Source organism: Procambarus clarkii, unplaced genomic scaffold (assembly GCF_040958095.1).
Source record: "Procambarus clarkii isolate CNS0578487 unplaced genomic scaffold, FALCON_Pclarkii_2.0 HiC_scaffold_245, whole genome shotgun sequence".
Classification (NCBI taxonomy): Eukaryota; Metazoa; Arthropoda; class Malacostraca; order Decapoda; family Cambaridae; genus Procambarus; species Procambarus clarkii.
Window position 1 is genome coordinate 268,980 of NW_027189278.1, and position 6,806 is coordinate 275,785.

Here is a 6,806-nt window from a genome sequence, read left to right on the forward strand (position 1 = left end):
CAAAATATTGCCTAAATTCGATGATTTCGTACGAAACAAAATGCAAGAAAACTTGCTTAAAATGCAATATTATGCGAAATTCTGAGATTTGAAGGCCAAATCACATATCGTAATACTACATGAAATAGTATCGAAATATTGGTAAAAATGAATATATTTACGTAATATCAAACTACATGATTAACGTGAAAAAGTCACTATTTTACCAAATTTGAGGATTTAACTTCAAATCATTGAGCGAGGTTTCGTATTATTTAGATCCAAGAAAAGACATATGACAATGTTGTTTCCAATACAAATGATAAAAAAACAATGTGTTTTTCATTAGAATTGACTAAAATGTTCTTGATTTTCCGTTTATATTACTGAGGGATGTACACGTAAAACCGCTCTAATCCGGCTGAAACGTCGATATATGCAATAAAAACCGAACTTCTCCCCCTTTCAATATCTTACTCAGTATTTTAACGAGAAACAAATAGATGATTGAAAATGAAGTATTTAAGGTTATTATCTAATCAATTATGTGTTTGCATCATTTTATCGTATATATAATGAATTAATACCCATAACTGAAAATTCACAAAAACGTGGAAAACGGCAAAATATTGCCTAATTCGATGATATTTTGTTTAAATCACATCAAGGAAAAGGGGATGATAACGTCAAAATATTGCTAAATTCGATGATTTTTCGTACGAAACAAATGCAAGAAAACTTGCTTAAAATGCAATATTATGCGAAATTCTGAGATTTGAAGGCCAAATCACATATCGTAATACACATGAAATAGTATCGAAATATTGGTAAAAATGAATATATTTACGTAATATCAAACTACATGATTAACGTGAAAAAGTCACTATTTTACCAATTTGAGGATTTTAACTTCAAATCATTGAGCGAGGTTTCGTATTATTTAGATCCAAGAAAAGACATATGACAATGTTGTTTCCAATACAAATGATAAAAAAACTGTATTTTCATTAGAATTAACTAAAATGTTCTTGATTTTCGTTTATATTACGGAGGGAAGATGTACACGTAAAACCGCTCTAATCCGGCTGAAACGTCGATATATGCAATAAAAACCGAACTTCTCCCCCTTTCAATATCTTACTCAGTATTTTAACGAGAAACAAATAGATGATTGAAAATGAAGTATTTAAGGTTATCATCTAATCAATTATGTGTTTGCATCATTTTTATCGTATATATGAATTAATACCCATAGACTGAAAATTCACAAAAACGGAAAATGGAAAACGCAAAATATTGCCTAATTCGATGATATTTTGTTTAAATCACATAAAGGAAAGGGGATGATAAACGTCAAAATATTGCTAAATTCGATGATTTTTCGTACAAACAAAATGCAAGAAAACTTGCTTAAAATGCAATATTATGCGAAATTCTGAGATTTGAAGGCCAAATCACATATCGTAATACTACATGAAATAGTATCGAAATATTGGTAAAAATGAATATATTTACGTAATATCAAACTACGTGATTAACGTGAAAAAGTCACTATTTTACCATTTGAGGATTTTAACTTCAAATCATTGAGCGAGGTTTCGTATTATTTGATCCAAGAAAAGACATATGACAATGTTGTTTCCAATACAAATGATAAAAAACAATGTGTTTTCATTAGAATTAACTAAAATGTTCTTGATTTTCCGTTTATATTACGGAGGGAAGATGTACACGTAAAACCGCTCTAATCCGGCTGAAACGTCGATATATGCAATAAAAACCGAACTTCTCCCCCTTTCAATATCTTACTCAGTATTTTAACGAGAAACAAATAGATGATTGAAAATGAAGTATTTAAGGTTATCATCTAATCAATTATGTGTTTGCATCATTTTTATCGTATATAATGAATTAATACCCATAGACTGAAAATTCACAAAAACGTGGAAAACGGCAAAATATTGCCTAATTCGATGATATTTTGTTTAAATCACATCAAGGAAAAGGGGATGATAAACGTCAAATATTGCTAAATTCGATGATTTTTCGTACGAAACAAAATGCAAGAAAACTTGCTTAAAATGCAATATTATGCGAAATTCTGAGATTTGAAGGCCAAATCACATATCGTAATACTACATGAAATAGTATCGAAATATTGGTAAAAATGAATATATTTACGTAATATCAAACTACATGATTAACGTGAAAAAGTCACTATTTTACCAAATTTGAGGATTTTAACTTCAAATCATTGAGCGAGGTTTCGTATTATTTCGATCCAAGAAAAGACATATGACAATGTTGTTTCCAATACAAATGATAAAAAACAATGTGTTTTCATTAGAATTAACTAAAATGTTCTTGATTTTTCGTTTATATTACGGAGGGAAGATGTACACGTAAAACCGCTCTAATCCGGCTGAAACGTCGATATATGCAATAAAAACCGAACTTCTCCCCTTTCAATATCTTACTCAGTATTTTAACGAGAAACAAATAGATGATTGAAAATGAAGTATTTAAGGTTATTATCTAATCAATTATGTGTTTGCATCATTTTTATCGTATATATATGAATTAATACCCATAACTGAAAATTCACAAAAACGTGGAAAAACGGCAAAATATTGCCTAATTCGATGATATTTTGTTTAAATCACATAAGGAAAGGGGATGATAAACGTCAAAATATTGCTAAATTCGATGATTTTGCGTACCAAAAAAATGCAAGAAAACTTGCTTAAAATGCAATATTATGCGAAATTCTGAGATTTCAAGGCCAAATCACATATCGTAATACTACATGAAATAGTATCGAAATATTGGTAAAAATGAATATATTTACGTAATATCAAACTACATGATTAACGTGAAAAAGTCACTATTTTACCAAATTTGAGGATTTTAACTTCAAATCATTGAGCGAGGTTTCGTATTATTTCGATCCAAGAAAAGACATATGACAATGTTGTTTCCAATACAAATGATAAAAAAACAATGTGTTTTCATTAGAATTAACTAAAATGTTCTTGATTTTCCGTTTATATTACGGAGGGAAGATGTACACGTAAAACCGCTCTAATCCGGCTGAAACGTCGATATATGCAATAAAAACCGAACTTCTCCCCCTTTCAATATCTTACTCAGTATTTTAACGAGAAACAAATAGATGATTGAAAATGAAGTATTTAAGGTTATTATCTAATCAATTATGTGTTTGCATCATTTTTATCGTATATAAATGAATTAATACCCATAACTGAAAATTCACAAAAACGTGGAAAAACGGCAAAATATTGCCTAATTCGATGATATTTTGTTTAAATCACATAAAGGAGAAGGGGATGATAAACGTCAAAATATTGCTAAATTCGATGATTTTGCGTACCAAACAAAATGCAAGAAAACTTGCTTAAAATGCAATATTATGCGAAATTCTGAGATTTGAAGGCCAAATCACGTAACGTTTCGACATGAAATAGTATCGAAATATTGGTAAAAATGAATATATTTACGTAATATCAAACTACATGATTAACGTGAAAAAGTCACTATTTTACCAAATTTGAGGATTTTAACTTCAAATCATTGAGCGAGGTTTCGTATTATTTAGATCCAAGAAAAGACATATGACAATGTTGTTTCCAATACAAATGATAAAAAACAATGTTTTTTCATTAGAATTAACTAAAATGTTCTTGATTTTCCGTTTATATTACTGGAGGGAAGATGTACACGTAAAACCGCTCTAATCCGGCTGAAACGTCGATATATGCAATAAAAACCGAACTTCTCCCCCTTTCAATATCTTACTCAGTATTTTAACGAGAAACAAATAGATGATTGAAAATGAAGTATTTAAGGTTATCATCTAATCAATTATGTGTTTGCATCATTTTTATCGTATATATATGAATTAATACCCATAGACTGAAAATTCACAAAAACGTGGAAAACGGCAAAATATTGCCTAATTCGATGATATTTTGTTTAAATCACATAAAGGAAAGGGGATGATAAACGTCAAAATATTGCTAAATTCGATGATTTTTCGTACGAAACAAAATGCAAGAAAACTTGCTTAAAATGCAATATTATGCGAAATTCTGAGATTTGAAGGCCAAATCACATATCGTAATACTACATGAAATAGTATCGAAATATTGGTAAAAATGAATATATTTACGTAATATCAAACTACGTGATTAACGTGAAAAAGTCACTATTTACCATTTGAGGATTTTAACTTCAAATCATTGAGCGAGGTTTCGTATTATTTCGATCCAAGAAAAGACATATGACAATGTTGTTTCCAATACAAATGATAAAAACAATGTGTTTTCATTAGAATTAACTAAAATGTTCTTGATTTTTCGTTTATATTACGGAGGGAAGATGTACACGTAAAACCGCTCTAATCCGGCTGAAACGTCGATATATGCAATAAAAACCGAACTTCTCCCCCTTTCAATATCTTACTCAGTATTTTAACGAGAAACAAATAGATGATTGAAAATGAAGTATTTAAGGTTATTATCTAATCAATTATGTGTTTGCATCATTTTTATCGTATATATAATGAATTAATACCCATAAACTGAAAATTCACAAAAACGTGGAAAAACGGCAAAATATTGCCTAATTCGATGATATTTTGTTTAATCACATAAAGGAGAAGGGGGATAAACGTCAAAATATTGCTAAATTCGATGATTTTGCGTACCAAACAAAATGCAAGAAAACTTGCTTAAAATGCAATATTATGCGAAATTCAGAGATTTCAAGGCCAAATCACATATCGTAATACTACATGAAATAGTATCGAAATATTGGTAAAAATGAATATATTTACGTAATATCAAACTACATGATTAACGTGAAAAAGTCACTATTTTCCAAATTTGAGGATTTTAACTTCAAATATTGAGCGAGGTTTCGTATTATTTCGATCCAAGAAAAGACATATGACAATGTTGTTTCCAATACAAATGATAAAAAAACGTGTATGTGTTTTCATTAGAATTAACTAAAATGTTCTTGATTTTCGTTTATATTACGGAGGGAAGATGTACACGTAACCGCTCTAATCCGGCTGAAACGTCGATATATGCAATAAAAACCGAACTTCTCCCCCTTTCAATATCTTACTCAGTATTTTAACGAGAAACAAATAGATGATTGAAAATGAAGTATTTAAGGTTATTATCTAATCAATTATGTGTTTGCATCATTTTTATCGTATATAAAATGAATTAATACCCATAAACTGAAAATTCACAAAAACGTGGAAAAACGGCAAAATATTGCCTAATTCGATGATATTTTGTTTAAATCACATAAAGGAGAAGGGGATGATAAACGTCAAAATATTGCTAAATTCGATGATTTTGCGTACCAAACAAAATGCAAGAAAACTTGCTTAAAATGCAATATTATGCGAAATTCTGAGATTTGAAGGCCAAATCACGTAACGTACATGAAATAGTATCGAAATATTGGTAAAAATGAATATATTTACGTAATATCAAACTACATGATTAACGTGAAAAAGTCACTATTTTACCAAATTTGAGGATTTTAACTTCAAATCATTGAGCGAGGTTTCGTATTATTTAGATCCAAGAAAAGACATATGACAATGTTGTTTCCAATACAAATGATAAAAAAACAATGTTTTTCATTAGAATTAACTAAAATGTTCTTGATTTTCCGTTTATATTACGGAGGGAAGATGTACACGTAAAACCGCTCTAATCCGGCTGAAACGTCGATATATGCAATAAAAACCGAACTTCTCCCCCTTTCAATATCTTACTCAGTATTTTAACGAGAAACAAATAGATGATTGAAAATGAAGTATTTAAGGTTATTATCTAATCAATTATGTGTTTGCATCATTTTTATCGTATATATGAATTAATACCCATAACTGAAAATTCACAAAAACGTGGAAAACGGCAAAATATTGCCTAATTCGATGATATTTTGTTTAAATCACATAAGGAAAGGGGATGATAAACGTCAAAATATTGCTAAATTCGATGATTTTGCGTACCAAACAAAATGCAAGAAAACTTGCTTAAAATGCAATATTATGCGAAATTCTGAGATTTGAAGGCCAAATCACATATCGTAATACTACATGAAATAGTATCGAAATATTGGTAAAAATGTATATTTACGTAATATCAAACTACATGATTAACGTGAAAAAGTCACTATTTACCATTTGAGGATTTTAACTTCAAATCATTGAGCGAGGTTTCGTATTATTTCGATCCAAGAAAAGACATATGACAATGTTGTTTCCAATACAAATGATAAAAAAAACAATGTGTTTTCATTAGAATTAACTAAAATGTTCTTGATTTTCGTTTATATTACGGAGGGAAGATGTACACGTAAAACCGCTCTAATCCGGCTGAAACGTCGATATATGCAATAAAAACCGAACTTCTCCCCTTTCAATATCTTACTCAGTATTTTAACGAGAAACAAATAGATGATTGAAAATGAAGTATTTAAGGTTATTATCTAATCAATTATGTGTTTGCATCATTTTTATCGTATATATATGAATTAATACCCATAACTGAAAATTCACAAAAACGTGGAAAACGGCAAAATATTGCCTAATTCGATGATATTTTGTTTAAATCACATAAAGGAAAGGGGATGATAAACGTCAAAATATTGCTAAATTCGATGATTTTGCGTACCAAACAAAATGCAAGAAAACTTGCTTAAAATGCAATATTATGCGAAATTCTGAGATTTGAAGGCCAAATCACATATCGTAATACTACATGAAATAGTATCGAAAT